The sequence below is a fragment of the Ammodytes marinus genome (assembly GCF_949987685.1).
Source record: "Ammodytes marinus genome assembly, chromosome: 8".
Taxonomy (NCBI): Eukaryota; Metazoa; Chordata; class Actinopteri; order Uranoscopiformes; family Ammodytidae; genus Ammodytes; species Ammodytes marinus.
The window spans coordinates 22,026,105-22,043,484 of NC_137212.1; positions in this window are offsets into that span (position 1 = coordinate 22,026,105).

Consider the following 17,380-nt stretch of genomic DNA (forward strand, 5'->3'; position numbering starts at 1 on the left):
ATCATGGCGAGAAGGATTTTCCGCCTTTTCATCCTCTTGTCTCTCTGTCCTACTTCTTTGAGGCTGTTACCATGCAGTGAATAAAAATTACTAGAGAGAAAAACCAGGGAAAACAAATTTGTTTAGGTGTGATGTTGATGAAGATGCTCCTTTTCCAGCATGCCAATTTTAGATCTTTCTCTCCGGCGTGAAAGGAGCCTCCTATTGTGGCTTAGTAGACTCGGAGGATGCAGAGGATGTGTTCCTAATTAGGAGAGATGAAAGGAGCTGAACTCACATAGGGAGTGAAGGGTTGTGATTGCTTTTTAATTTTCTCTCCTCCCTTTTTTTACCTAGCAACCCCCCATCTCCGCACACACACACACACACACACACACACACACACACACACACACACACACACACACACACACACACACACACTGAACCATTATGTCACCAGGAAGAAACACAAATGCTCTGGCACAAAATTGTGAAATCAGATGATGTTCTTTTTATGAGGACTCCAATCAGCAGAAAAGGAAAATAAAATCCCCCTCTCAGTTACGATAGAACCAATGCTTCCCTGATGACAATAATTACTCTGTAAATTCTGACAGCTCTCGCTGCATTTTCCACTGTTCAAAAGCTAAAATTGTCTCTGAGCTAAGTCAGTGCCGCAACAATTCCAAGAAAAATGGCCATAAGGGTTGAGTTTGAATCCGTACATTTGTACAAAGATTAAACTTTGCTGTGTATACAAGCACAATATCACAGGAGTGAGGTTAAATCAATGTCCTGTACTAGGCTTAGACAGATACTGTAAAACTGGGGACACTGTGTGTTTGTATACTGACCAGTAGCCTGTCAAATGCATCGGTGCATAGCTGTGTGTAGTTCTGCATGAGAGTTGACATTTTAGTACAAATCTTCATGTTTTCTCAGACTTGGTGTACAAAATGATAGGCAATGCTCATCCAGAAGTCGAAACATTGGTATGTTTAGAGATTTTGTACTTTATGGAATCTACTTTTACGAATCATGCTAGGATGCCATAGCTGATGAGATTGTGTGAGATTTATCTTGTTGAAAGTAGTTACTGTTCCCCTTGCTTGTTAGTAAAATGCTTAATTTCTTAAAAACAAAAACAAAACATATGAAAAAAAGATTAGCTTTCTTAACAATTTTGCTTTTGTTGATCCAAATCTATTGAGCCTAGAGGGACCAAATCATAAAAAAGTGTTATTTTAGGGTTGTTTTCCAATCTGTGAATAAATGAATGAAGAAAAAACTGATTCTGACTCGCCTTATTTCAAGGGGATGGTTGGTAATCAATGTGTGGGAACAGATCTCTAATAAGGTTCTCTCATATGTCTTATTTAATTTTTCTCTGTTGCTGATGCTCATATTGATTTCTTGCCTCTCCGTATTACGTCCTACACATTAATTGGAGAGAAAAAGCCAAATCCAGCTACAACTGGGAAAACTCAATCTGTCATCATCATCTTCCTCTCCTTCTTCACACCTTTTAATCCCTCCCACTGGCCCACGTCTCTAGTCTAAAGCTATGTGGCCCTGGTAGGCTGTTTGAGCTAAATGCTTTCACTGTCATGCTAACATGCTCACACTGACAATGCTAAAATACTGTCAAAATGCCAATCCAGCTCTTAGTCATTGGGATACTTTTAAGTGAATAATTGAAACATTTTAAAGGTGGAGTCAGCTATTCTGGAGAACACTTGTTGTCAAAATAATTTCATATCTCCTCACAACCCTTTACCTGTACATATGTGTGTGCACTGAAATAAAAATCCAGTGTTAATACACAGCCTAGGCTCGGTAAAATGGTTTAGTCAAAAGAGTGACAGCCATGAGCAGTACAGCATCTCTTCGAGTCTGTACTTACACTCTGCGATGGTTTGAGCAAAATGCTAACATGCCATGTTGTTTCTCTTTGGCATATTTACTTTCATTGAAAAGCTTTCAGTACACGGTAGACAAAAAGCAGTGGGAGAGAGAGAGAGGGCTTTGTAATTTCTAAGTGGATGGTGCTGTTATATAGTATGTGCCTAAACCCTGTGGCTACTGGGGCACCCCACATACCTTGTTAAGCTTTCCTAATGCTTACCATGTTGACCATCTTAGTTAAGCCTGATGGCATGGCATGCTGACATTTTTCTTATAAGCACTTACCAATAAGTGCAGCTGAGGTTTAATGGTTTCGCAGGGATTTGGACGTAAATCAAAGTATTAGGCTCGTAATTAGAATTATGAATGCAAAGCAAGACTGTGCCTGCACAGAACATGGCTTGTCACAGCAAAAGTCCCAGATCGCCTAATCAAAGTCAGGGATATAGTACCACCACCAACCCACCCTACGGTGACATATATCAAAGCCAAGGTGAGGCGGACTGCGGGGCTTGGTCGATGAAATGGGGGAGATTGCAGGGAGGATAGCTCGCAGAGAAGAAAGTCACAAATACGCAGTTAAAGTCAAAGCAGAAATAAGTCCGAACCACATTTGAGTGCATTAATAGTCCTATTCTTGTAATCAAGACATTGTAGTAGATACTGGTTTAAAAAGTGCATTTGTCGTAAGATATTCCTTTTAATTAACAATAGAAAAATAGCCAGACCAAGCAATAAAAAAGGCTTATATGAACACAAAAAAATTCAATAGACTGAGTTGGTTTTTGGGTTTGAACTGTTTCCCTGCTGCAAGTTTTACCATTTGTTGTTCTTCATTCAAATGGGACAATACTATTCTTATTTTAGTGAAATTGTACTGTTTCTGTATAATAACTGTCAATCTACTGAATTCTCCCTTTGCAGTTAATACTGACAGACTGCAGGGCAAACCGCACATTGTAAACGAGCTACATTAATTTAGTGAAGAGATTAGGCTTTGAGGGAATCTGACGTTGAGCTTTTCTTTAAAGAGGAGCGGCAGTTATGTTCTCAGACAGCCTCTCCCTTCTGTGATTGTTTCATTATTTTGCATCATCCTGCGCCCTATACAGTACCTCCATCACTATTTGTGGTCTGTTAGCCAATCGCTGAGCTAGACACCTCGGCAGTCAGCTAGAGGGGGTTCCTTCTGTATGTGAGGGTAGACGTCATCGCCTGTGCAGTGTGCAAAAATCCAGTGAAACTTTCTTTGAGGGTTTTTACTCATTCATCTCCAAGATGCCGACATACCAATGCAGGGGTGAACGGAAACCTCCATCCCCAGGGCTCCAAGAGCACCGAAAACTCTAGGTGCACTGTTTTTGACAGTTGCTTTGTGAAAATGTACAAATCATTTACATAGCCTCACTAAACAAGAGGTATACCTCCTTTTTTAAGTTGAAGATAAAAACTAAATAATAATATCTGATAGTCTTATTTATTTATTCTATTGTGAGCAGACTTTACGGAACACTATTTCCCATAAGCCGAGAAACCCTTTGGGGGTTAAATATCAATGTGACAAAAGCACCAAGTCCAGGTGTGAGCTGATAGGTTCAGATAGGTCTACAACAACAAGCACAGAGAGGAAAGTTGATGTTGTTGATTTTAAAGACAGAGAAACCACGTCAAATGAAATCCTATGAAAACAGAAGTAGACACAGTTAATGATGCAGAACGAGTCTATTCATAACTAAACTGTTACTCATACCATCTCAGACCACAAATGGCCACAGTGTTCCTTGTTTTTGTGTCGTTAAGGTCTACCTTATACACATGAATGAAAATGCAATCTCCTCCACCCTCCCCTTCTACTGTGTTTCTAACATAAGACGAATGCATCAAGGGTGTTTCTGAAAGGGAAAACCCCCTCCATCCCTCCCTCCCTCTATCCCCTTCACCCGCTCCCCATCCGCCCACGCGTCCCTCCTCCCCCGCATCTCTCTCTCTCTCTCGGTCTCTCTGTCTCTCTCTCTCTCTCACACCAGATTTTCATTTCAACGGAGCAGCTCCAGGCGGCATTCGAATGTGCGGGAGATGCCACCGATGACTCACCGGGTTCCTATTTGCTCACGACTGGGCTGCCATTCTGTTTCTCACTTATTACTCCAGGCTAAATAAATGTGTTGCCAAAAGCCGATAAGTGTAAAATAATGTTGACTGAGCAGGCCTTAGCTGTGTGTAAGACAGCCATGAAGCTAAAAAGAGCTTCACTACACTGTACTACAGTTTTGTGAATTACAAGGGGAACTAATACTCACACGGACAGTTTTTTGTTTGTTTGTATTCAACCATTTACGATGCACAAAATACAAGCAAAAGGCTGTTTAAGTTACGTAAAAACACAAGGTAATGACAACAGTTTCTCCTTTTAGACTTGAAGGGTCTTTGCCTGCAGATATTACACATACTGTAGCGGCTGAGGGACGATGACATTATTTTTAATTATTTCACACACAAATGGAGGATGGGGCGACTCTATTAAAGTGCCAAAACATTGTGCTGCTAATAGCTAGTGTAAAAAAGAGATACACGAGGGCAGCCGAATAATATAGGGGGTGACGAGACGAACGGGGCTTGAAAAAAAAACAAATAAAAGACTGTTAGGAAAATAGAGAGAAAGAAGGAGCAGGAGAAACCCTAGAAAGTTGATTATGCAGCATCTCCGTCCCACGCAATCCACCTACGCGCCCCCCTCTCCTCCTCCACCTCCTCCTCATCTTCCTCCTCGTTTCGTTCAGGATTCTGCTGCCTCCCTCCATCCCTCCATCCCTCTCTCTTCTCAGCTGCGTCATCAAGCTCTTCATTGTGATTGTGTGTGCGCCCCCACCCTCCTCCACCCACCTCTCTAGGGAGCAGGCAGAACTCTCCACTGCTTGGATTTGATATTACCGGTACATGCAGGCCGAAAAGCTTTTGGGCTATTTGTTACAGCGGCTATATGTTTCATGAAAGGTTTAAGGACAAAAAAATACACCCACACATGCATGCAGACATGAATCCACACACTGGAGAGGTATGGTTTATTTAGCAACCTGCCCAGTAAAAAACCCTTTCATTACAGCTTGGTGAAAGATCCTTCCCAGCCTCTTTGTGTTATATGTACAGTATGTAACTGTCAGTTGATGACAGAAAGAATATTTATGAGGTATAATGTGGATGATTTGTATTTTTAAGACAAATGTGTTGTTGAAGGGCTTCCTCAGTGATCCTGTGTGATCACAGCTAAAGGTGGAAACACCTTTGTCCAGACCTCTGTCTGAGCTTAAAGCAATACAAAATAAAAATTAAAAAATCAAATTAAACTGAAATGTTTAACGGATAGTCAGACTTGTAGTCAAATAAAAGGGTGGGGGAGGCATGGGGTGTGGGGATGGTAAAGGTGTATGTAAGGCTGGGTACCGAAACCCGGTACCAGTATAGCACCGGTTCCAAGATGAATTGGTAACCAGACCGAATAAGAACAAAAATGTTGGTGCCTCATTTCGGTGCCGCCCCCTGTGTAGTACGTCACGTTTGTAGTTTGACAGACTGAATGCTCATTATGTCATGACTGGATGAAGCTTTTCCGCTCGCGGATGCTGTTCTGGTGACATTGCAAGTAGCATTTCTCATCGGGCTGTGTGTGTGTGTCTGTGTGTGTGTGTGTGTGTGTGTGTGTGTGTGTGTGTGTGTGTGTGTGTGTGTGTGTGTGTGTGTGAGTGTGTGTGTGAGAGAAATGCTCACAGCCCGAGATCGAGCCCGACTGTCTCGACTGATTGCTCTTTATGTCACACTACTTTTAAATGGCAATGCATTTCTTTTTGTGAATGACATGCGATCTAGCAGTATGTCATGTGTTAGGCACGTGCAGGCTGACGATGACGTAGCGGTCGCCTAGTGACGTCCTTTAGAACTTCAGAAAAACGGTTGAAATGTCAAATGTGCTCACCAGTCAGTTACTAAGCTTGTTAAAAAATCTGCAGTACTATAAGTAATTATAGTTCTACTGTATAAATCCAATGCTGCATTTCATTTTATATGTGTGTTTTATATTTGTATCTATTTTAATATTTAAGGTGTTGTATTGTTCAGGTCATTCGGACTCTTTTTTACCAAAACTATTACTTTTAGCGAAAGTTTTAAGATGGAGATTAGATTACCTGGTAGTCTCCACATTAATCTCCATTATTATATTGTTATATTGTTGTATTTGATATCATGTAAAGTGTGTGAATTTTATTTAATAATAGTTTATTTGTATGTTACTTGTATTTATATTGTTTACGCAAATTGTGTTCAATGTGGCACCGGGAATAACAGGGCATTGTTTTTTGACAAAGTGTGTGCATTTTGAGGTTTAAAAGTACCGGTGCAAGTACTGTTCAAGCACCCGAACCGTCTAAAAAATACAGAGTAGTAACTGGTAGGCTATCGGAAAAAAAACGATACCCAACCCTGGGTGTATGTGCCTTGAATGTTCTTTTACAGTAATATGTATGTTTGTATGTGTTTATGAAAAGCCCTTCTAGGGACAGGCATTGGAAATTAGCATTAGCATGAATCGGCTGATGCTGATAATCTTTTGTATTCTTGTTTGTTAAGATGAGTGGTTCAAGAGTGTATGTGGTAGCATCTGTCCCTATCAAATAAACGTGAAATGAAATTAAATGTCCCTGCAGATTTAGAATCGCTCTTGTTAACCCGGACAACCAGGGCAAATCCTATTGACCCACACAGCTCCCGCTAGTCATCCATTATACAACCTGGGGAGTGATGTGGGTCAGCGCAGAGTGACTCACTACATCTTGACACAACAGCCATTATAAACACTACCACAGGGATGTGACTGGAAGGTTGTGACTCAAATGATCCTCTCCATCCAAAAGGGCAATCAATACTTGTCCAGGTCACACATGGCTTTGTGGAAACTTACCAATAAGAAGTGGAAAACATCTTCACTTTTTGTCTACGCAACTCGGATTGTAATTTTCACCAGGTAACACGGGGCCTGATGGGAAAGATTCAAGAAACTGAAAAAGAGAAGATTAAAGAAGATATAATGGATATCTTTTTATAATAATACAAGGAAACAACGCAGATCAAACCCAGATTCCGTGTTATATTTGTTCCAAAAATAACTAGATTGTCAATAATAATAACAGGACGGTAAAAGTTGGGTTAAGGTTACAGTTTTGTTTTAAACAAACATACCCTATAAAAGTATAAACCTCATAACACAATCCTAACTCATTCACATTACACAGGTTAACATCTGAAAGTACATCTAAGTACAGTAAACAAGAACTCCTAGTAAGTCTATTTCCGACAATGAATTCAACGCAGGAGAGCAGACATAGTCCACAACTTAAACTATAAAAAGCTCTTTTTCACTTTTCCGACATGGCGTGTCTCCATTTGAGAAGTGGGACAATAACAGTAAGAGAAAACTAGATGATTCATTTCTAAAGCAGGGGCGTATTGATAATGTCGGAGACACAAAGTCTTATTGTAGGAAAACAGGAAATAACATATATTTATTATTTCTGCAAACATTGCTCATTTAATTATGTCTGTCAAGTGTTTTAGGGAGAGAAGCAGTGTAAGGTGCCCCCCCCCCTTCCTCTTTGTGCCTCCCTCATATTCTTCACACACCACCCGCCTCCTTTTCAGTGTGCTTTTCAACTGTGGGTTTACTGATTAGCCTGATCCATAAATAAGTAATCACAGCGAGAGCAGCGACATTCGCTCACACTTATTATCAGCCTGCTTGCCAAAACATAGGTCCATGACACACACGCACACGTACACACCTCCTCTTCATACTGTATTTTAGATTAACTGGGGCATAACTGAAAGACTTTACTTTATCTACGGCTCTGACTAAACTGTCGAAATAACAAATCGATTCAGAGGGTTAGGAAGTGTGTGTGTGTGTGTGTGTGTGTGTGTGTGTGTGTGTGTGTGTGTGTGTGTGTGTGTGTGTGTGTGTGTGTTTGAGTGGAGGGCGGCAAAGGTACAGGGACAGTGTGATGGAAAAAAAGAGAACGGAGGGAAACATACAGTCGGTGTGAGTGTTACTAAACTGACTGCAGCAGAATGACTCACCCAGTTGCCATGGCAACCTGGAGACACGCTCTCCTCTAATGTGTGATTTCAACTACCGGCGAAGAGGGGGGGTGGATGTACATTTCCGGAAATCACTGATGGAAAAAGGGGGTTGCAGACAGAGAGAGAGAGAGAAAGAGAGCATTAAAATCCTCTTAAAAAAAAGCAAAAAAGTTTTAACATAAAGACAAAATGCTTGGATACAACCACACCTTCTCTTTTCTTTACATCTCTCTCTCTCTCTCTCTCTCTCTCTCTCTCTCTCTCTCTCTGTCTCTTAGCACTGCAGTATGAAGCCCAGCGGCTTCTCCACTCTAGTGGACTGATGTGTGTGGGTGTTAAGCTAGAATGCCCTTGGTACGTAAAAGCCATGATACATAGAGTCTGGCCTCACACTGCTACACTAAAACCCCTTTAGAATCCATTATGAGCCAAACTTTGGATTGTTACGGTCATTCTTATATGTCCTTCCTGTGTGTTAACACCAACCATATAATCGCCTTTCTTTTTCAGTGATGCACTAGTAACTAAGTACAAGTACTGAAATCAACAGTTGGATTTATCATTTGACAGTCAGTATACATATATTTTGTAACTGTTTGTTCCCTCTTAGTGAAGGGAAGAAAAAAGTGATCTAGTAATAATGATGAATATTGACCAAAGGCAGCTGAGTTAAGGGACTGTAGAACAATTATTGAGACCGTGAGGGAGAATCAATCTTATACATTAGCTGCAACGTCTCTCCCTTTTCGTACAATCCCTACATTGTGTTACAATAATGTGTCCTCACTTCGAAATGGAAGAGGAAGTGATTTAATTTGCCACCACACATAAACTAGATTCGGCCTGACATACTTAACCTACAATTACTCGGTAATAGAGAATGAATCGGACCATTCCCCTCTCCATGTCCTACTGTTGTGGAGACGGGAGAAAAAAAAACACAAAACACAGAAGTGAGGGGAGAGAAGAAGATTGGCCCTCATGTTTAATTAAATGGGGTCCTGTGTGGACACAGTCACAGTTCCAGGCCAGCATTAAGCTCCACTATGGTAAAATAAATGATCCAATTCAAAGACTAACACAATAAAACAAGATAGGCTAATAAATAAATAGACTTTATTTCCCCGGTGACCCCCGACGATAGGTCTGTAGAGCAGTCAAGACAGTCATGTAATAATAACAGGGAATAAAAATAATATTCTGTCTAACTTTTGAGTGCCTGACACAGCAAATCGTGATACAGTCGGTGATTGAGGAGTTTTGATTTGTAAGGGCTGTTTCAATGTAGCCTTTGTCACCTTGTTTTGACTCACCCCGATAAGATGAAAAACGTTTCATGAAAATGACTATACAGTACAGATGGACACATAAGATGCTGCTTTATTCACATCCGAAGACAATGTGTATTTGGTTCAATATAAACCTGAGGCAGAGTTGTTTCAAGGTTGTGTCACTGTTTTTTTTCCCCGCATCTTAGTCAAAACAAATTCACATGAGGGCCATGAATGGTCAACATGTTTATTGATATATGCATGCAAATGTGTGCTTCAACGCGCATGTGTGTGTGTGTGTGTGTGTGTGTGTGTGTGTGTGTGTGTGTGTGTGTGTGTGTGTGTGTGTGTGTGTGTGTGTGTGTGTGTGCGCTCGTGCTCATGTGTGTTGGCTTGCTAGAGGGCTGACACCGGCACCATGCTGCAATTAGCCAAACAAGAGACAATGACATATTGAGCACTGCTTGCACCTTCTGTTAGCCGGCCTGCGAATCCCTCTTCAGGCCATAACTGCTTACACAACTACAGTGTCATCCTCTACATAATCACACATTATTCCACATTGAAGCTGGTCATATACTTTGGAGAAAATAATCTTTTGCATTCTACTCCATTAGGATTCCTTCAATTTACATTTCCTCAAACCCCTTTAAGTTTATCATCATGCATGCTAGGAAGATATAACTTCACAACACATCTCTTATGGGTCTGTCATTTTCAAATAATTTCCACTGACGTTTCCCCTGAAAAGAAGTACTTAATTTGGTACTAATTAAGTAGAGAGTATTAGTACACATTTAATGAGTTGAATTCAATTCATTTCAAGCATGAATAGAGGATATTGTATTCAGCATCCAATTGGATAATATATGAAGAGTAGGTTTCCAAAAATTCACGAATAGAAAATGTATGTTTACCTGGGTTTAAATGGTTAAAAAAAAGGTCAACGCACTGTTCATTTCCACATGAATAGTATTTCATAGTACTCTCTAACTCCAAATGATGGATCCATAACATTGGCCTATATATGATAGTAACTTATATGATAACGCTTCCTCAAATATGTATGAATGGTCTGTGGGATAAATCTCAGCATTTTATTCATTAAAATCATAATTTTAATCTTAAGATTTGAAGTGATAATAAATTGATATGAATTAGCCATCTAAAAACATCTAAATGTCAATAGTAAAAACATTCAATAATTTTATTGATAATAATAAATAATAATTGTATTGCTTCACCTCAGCAAGCTAGTAACCGTTTGTATGTACAAACACTTATCCCACGTGCAGCAAAGGAACAGTGCAGTGATGTGTCTTGCGATTCAGTTTATATACCCTAACATTTGTACCTAGGAGAGTTAAATCATTTACTCACAGTGACAAAACAGACCTTTTGTCACAGTGTGATTCAGACCAACCCACCCCGGCTCCCACCAACCTACGCAAAGCAGCAATGATTCCTCACCTGCCCCCCACTTGGGAAACAACAGTCTGTGTGATACCCTCACTCCTGATTTAAACTGGCATGTCATTCTTTAGTTTGGATGATGGTAAACTGGCATCATTTACCAATTGCTCCCCAGCACCATCTTATTTAAAGATAACCAAACACACATCCTTAATTGTAATTCGCTTCACTTATTATCCACAATATACTGTCATTGATGTAAAGTAGAGTGGCACTTCCTCAAAACTGTATATGAAATAAATCATGAAGAGCTCATTTTGCACAAATGAACTTGCAGCAAAGCCAAATGAGTTAAATGTGCAAAGTTGATCTTTACAATAAATGGTTTTGTTAGTGTAACAATTGTGGTGTTTTCATTGGCCACATACTAAATCTAACAATCTGTAGACTGTTTACCTCTCCTCTGCCCATATCCTCTAGATGGTTATATCTCTCCAGGGCTTGGCCTTATATAGCACAAGCTTACCTTTGAGGAAATGACATCATTCTCCCCAGAGAAGGGCTCATCCTCCTCAAAGTAAACATCCGGGGGGTAAAAGGCATGGCCAAGAAAGATAAAGGTTTGGTGTGATAATTATATATTTTAAAATGTTGACGCAAATTCTTCTTCGATTTTCCTTATTCCTGCAACTGTCCCCTTGACAAAGACCATGTATGTCAATGTTCTGACAGCTTGTTACTAGACTAGAGTGTGTGTGTGGCTGTGTGTGTGTGTGTGTGTGTGTGTGTGTGTGTGTGTGTGTGTGTGTGTGTGTGTGTGTGTGTGCGTGTGTGTGTGTGTGTGCTTGAGTGTGACAAGCGGACAAATTTAAACGGAAGAGACACACTCCATGATGAGATGATACTAGTCACGACCCCCTGTTTTTATATTACAGAGCACCTGCACAACACACACACACACACACACACACACACACACACACACACACACACACAATGGAATAGAGCTGTTCCGGTCTTAATTAGAGCATGGTGGAAACAGTGGGCAACCATTCAGATTCACCCTCTCAACTTGTATGAATATTCATGACTATCTAAATACAAATGACATTTTGTATGGACACTTTTCCAAACAGAAACCTTAATGTCAGCTGATAAAATGTCAGCTACCATCACAGAATGTCACCCACAAAAAACCAGGGAATAATTTTCCTTCCATATGACTTAGACATCTGGGACAACACACACACACACAACTTTAATAGAAACATATAACAAAAAAACTCCTGCTTTCGACGTGGTTCCAATAGCATTCCGCCAATAGAAGAAAAGGTCAAAGATTCAGACAGAAGGAACAGGACAACATTATAATAGACGGTTTCACAATGCTTGTATTCACTGTCAATATAACACTCCATGTGTCCTCAGTAGGTGGCCCTCTCCCTGTTCAGATGATGCATCGTCCAAAAGACAGAAATGGGGCACATAGCCTTCCGATTGCCAAAAATATTGAATAGAGCAGCCCACCACATGTACACACAGCATCCTATCTGTGAGAACAGTGAGTAATGTTTGGAGATGGAGGAATAAAGCCCTTTTGTTTTGTAACAGCTCACAGAGCATGTGTGATGCCAGTTGAGCCTGGTGGGGCTTGAGGTAGGTAGCTGTGAGTGACTGTGTCCGTGTGTGTATGTGAAGAGCATTTTTCTAACCTAGCTACGTGAAGTAGTATGTGCGGATGTGTGGGCACAAGTGTGGAAGGTGTGAGTGTAGTGAAGAGTAGGGCTGCAACTAACGATTATTTTGATAATCGATTAATCTGTCGATTATTTTCTCGATTAATCGATTATTAATCGATTAGTGTTTTGGTCCGTAAAATGTCAGAAAATGGTGAACATTTTTGATACATTTTCCAAAGCCCATGTTGATGTCCTCAAATGTATTTCTATATCCAAAACACACAGATATTTCAGTTTACTGTCATAATAGGATTAAAGAAACCAGAAAATATTCACATTTGAGAAGCTGAAAATTTCAAAATTACTCGAAACGATTAATCTATTATCAAAATAGTTGGCGATGATTTTAATAATCGATTAATAATCGATTTGTCGATTAATCGTTGCAGCTCTAGTGAAGAGTGTGTGATGCTGCGTGGGTGGTTCATGTGTGTGCTTTCATGTTGGTTTCTCCTTTTGCTGTTGTCACATGGACAGTCCATGTTTGTTTGACTTGATAGCGCCCCACTTTCTGTCCTCCCACTATCTTCAATATCCACTATTCTCCCCTTGTGCTGCGACTACGAGCTTTTCTCCCCACTCTCATCCTCCGACGTCAAACAGCTCATCTTACACCGACACCTCAACCAATGCAGTTACATAAAAAATATTGAAGGGGCAATTATCTGTTATTGTTGAACTGAAAACAGTTCTTGCAGAGTAGATTTTGTCCTTATGCTGCTGCGTGCTCTACCTTGGACTTCAAGGGTTTTTAAGAATGTCTTGTAAAATAACCACTTCAGAAACTGCACACAACTATCCTCTTTCTAACATTCTCTTGCCTGTTTTCATTCTGAAAAAAAAAACGATGTGAACATTTACAGTTGTCAAGCAAGTGTATGTTTGGATTCTATTTTCAAGAGCACAAAAGGGAGCTCAAAGTGGAATCGATGATGATGTATTTCAAACATACTGATTATTTTTGGGGAAAAAGAACTATGAGATGAGAAACCTCTATACAATCTACATCTACTGTATACTCTATATCTTGTATTTAATGATTCAATTAATAGGCTGTGTCATCATGGCCAAAATGTCATGTTTGAAATATTAGATAATATGCTATGTGTATTATGTATAGAGCAGGTGTTGCGTTTAGCTAGCACCTTGTCTCTTATTTACATCTTCTTACTTGTTCATATCTAACAATGGTAGACTAATTGACAGACAGATTATGGATTTGTGAGACTGATACAGTGATCCTTTAAGAATTAAGAATTGGAAATGTAATGTTACTATTCAAACAATAGTTTGCTTCCTTGGTGTGCCAGTTGAGAGCGGATACATTGTTTTGTTTTTAAGATGGTTCGGTTCGCGTTCACAAATGCAAAAACGGACTATACATTGAAAACACGTGCACGGAAATGCTGTCAGACAGGTCGACGAGTAAAAATGCAAATTGCTCGGAATTTCTACCGTCGCCTCAATGCTCTGACAATGTGCGCTAAATAACTCATTAACAAGTGCATTTAATAAAAGACATTATGCAAAAGACGGCAAAATGCTGCGTAAATACTTCGCTTCCTGTGATTAGTGCGGATTGGGTTCACACCAGCGAGGCTCCGCTCCAGAGTTCACTTGCAAACGGGCCGAGACCTCTTTCAAGCAGAGAAGAGTCTGGTTGTTTAGTGCGCACCAGAGCCTCGGATTGCGTTCAAACCAACCTGAATGAGCTGCACCAAGGGCTGAAACTTTACGCTCCAGGGTTTGTTCCAACCGCACTTCACAAAGCTGGTGTGAACACGCCCTAAGAGAGTCTCCAGCCATGCTAGCAGCTCTCTGAGGCTGTACTCAATGCTAACATGCTAATACGCACACAGTGACTTGCTAACATGCTACTTTTTAGCAAGTATTATGTTTACATTTGTTTTGCCACCTTAGCTTAGAGCACCTGTGTGTGCAATTTTAATAAGCTACTGCAATTTCCTGTTACTTATCATCAGCCAACACAGGCCGATTTAAACACTGTTCATGTATGAAGATCACAAACTAGCGAAGCACTGCTATGTAGGCACGGTGTTTAGGCTCTTACTTTACTAAGAGTGCTGTCAAGTATCAATTAAGGGGGCATCTTTTCTTATAGCAACAGCAACACAGCGAGGCTTGCATCTGTAGCCAGGGGAACATATTCCACTCAAGAGGTGATTTGATTTTGCTGCCGGGCCATTAATACTGCATGGACTCCAGCATGGTGCCTGGACTGATTGTGAGTTGCCCCTAATGTTCATATTTACACTGAGCAGATAATTAATTCCAAAGAACCATCTGCCCTTTGGCTTGCTTAAATATTTATACAGCAGTCAGTCTTTTTTTAGTTACCATTTATTCCCATCGACTGTCGCCTGTTTTCGCCCGGTGCTCTAAGGAAGTGGCTACCGTATATGGCAGAGAGATTGATACAGTTCTCTGAAATAATTCATTCCGTTAACGACCATAGGTAGCCCATTAATCAGCTTGTCTAACAGTAAACAGAAGAAACAGTGGCAAACATCAGCAGCGGAAATGTAAAAAAATCCACTTTCAGCGACAGTATCCAATAGTAGTATCAGACTGTGTACACTTGACTGGTGAATGTGCCAGTATTTGTTTCTGACCAGGTAATTCTCTCCCTCTGAATGCAGCGTATCAACGTCACATAGTAACAGAGCTGTCACATGGCGCTCAATTTCTGAAAGATAAAATCAAAACTTCCCATCCACTGTTGCTGTTTTAGTTATCTGTTTCTGACAGCTCTCGACACAGAGGCAGCAACAAATACACTTGTCATTGTTGCCATGGTAACAGCTGCCAGTATGAGCATCAGCTCTCGTGCAGTCAAGAGTCTTTAAAGGGCTAGCTCGCAGAGACAGAAATAGTCAAAGGTCTGAGACGTTAGAACAAATTTGTTTTCAAGTCTGACCTAATGTGTAGGCCTATGATGATACGTCTTCTTGCAGTGTGTAGATACTACCGCTTTAGGTCACCTGTTCTGAACAAGGAATGAACTCTACCCATTTTAACAAAAAGCATGGTAAATTTGAATACAATCTGTTGATTCTAGTGTTTTCCTAGCTATACATGTATTCGTCAGTGGTTTATAAGCATGAAAAGGCTCAGTGAAGATAGACAACACAACATATACCACGTCCATATTTCCTACATTGTTGTAGAGCCATTTTGACAGCAACTTGCTTTCTCCTGCCAATGAATGAAACCTTTAAGATGATGTTGAAAGGCTACAATCAAATACGTTTTCACTTCATCGCAAAACAGGCTTTAAAAAAACAAAAACAATGCTTCATGCTAATTACAAAACAAAAGCTTGTTTTTACACACATACACATGCAAACACACAAACACACACACACACACACACACACACACACACACACACACAAACACAAACACACACACACACACACACACACACACACACACACACACACACACACACACCACTGTGTTCCTCAACAGAAAACCTAATTGCACTTCAACTCAAATGTAATCTGCACTTCATGAAGGTCAGTTGAACGGCTGCTTCGGAGGCAAACAGGATAATGCTAACTTATTGATGCTATGTGATGTGTTGTATCAATAACCCCTATTTAGGGTCATATTCAAACACCTCGGAGCTTTGGAAAAACAACACTGTTTTTGGTGTAATTTAGGGACAGCAGCTACTCTTCTCAGAATGTGGTCAAATAACTGTAATAATACCCCTTCCATCAGTCACGGGGGGTGGGAGGGTATACTTTGTAAAGGATGACATTATGTTTTATATATGTTTTTGTAAACTATCCAGCCATTATGTGTTCTATCTATTATACGGGCTGCACACTCGATGGGGAAAATGGATTTCATGATGTACTGACATATAACCTTTTAGGTGGTAAAATTGTAAGTGATAAAGAACGCCTTCACAGACTGCCACACTTTTTATTTTTTACACCTGTGATTCATATCTGGATTGCACCTGCAGCTGACATTGTTAGATTCTATTCCCAACAGGAAATAAAACCCATTCCTGGATGTCTTTCTTCTCACCTAAACGCAGAAATCCCAAAGCCTGTGACGCCCTAGCATGAAAGTTATTTTTGCTGCATTGTTTCAGACCATCTGCTGAGGGGATTGCATCTGATGCATTTACACCCTAACAATTTCTGGTCATATATTATTGATAGAAAATAAGTAAAAAGGGTGTCAAAAAGAAAAGTCTACCTTCCAGCAGGTCTGAGCTTGAGCCTTCCTGGAGGTTCCAACTTGAACTTCAAAAGGGTCAAATGTGGTTGTGATGTATCTGACACAAGAAGCATAGCACATTGTACATTGTATTCTACATATACTGTACCTTACGTAAAAGCATATTCAAATAATATCACAAAATCCTAAACGCCGAAGCTCAAAAGGTTATTTTTCTCTAAACTGTCTGTGGTTTTGATTTAAAATTGTATTGTTATTGAGCGAATATCTCGGAAAGAGTCAAAAATATTATCACTTTTCTTCTTTTTCTAATACACCGTCTGTGTTTGTAAAATGTCATCATGACTTTTTTCCTTCGCCACGTTGCATCATTTTAACAGTGTCTGAAGCGACAACATTAAAGTAGTGTTTGCCTGCCTGCCTGCCTACGGTGAGTGAGTCACATAGAGTTGAACGCCAATTATAAGTACAGAATGTGGCAGCTTTCAATGAGTTCTGACAAACACCGTCTGTATTGACTTCCCAAGGCAACATCAGGCAAGTTGAAGCGTGCAGACAGCAGAATTGAATTCCCTGTTTTTAATGCACAACTAACTTTAAAAAAGAATTTGATTGAATGAAAATGTTCATTGTTGCTTTTGAGCCTTTCATTTAAGGTGAATGTAGACAGCAGGGTTAAGAAAAAAATCTCCTGGGTAGAAGTATTTTCTCAGTTGTGTAATT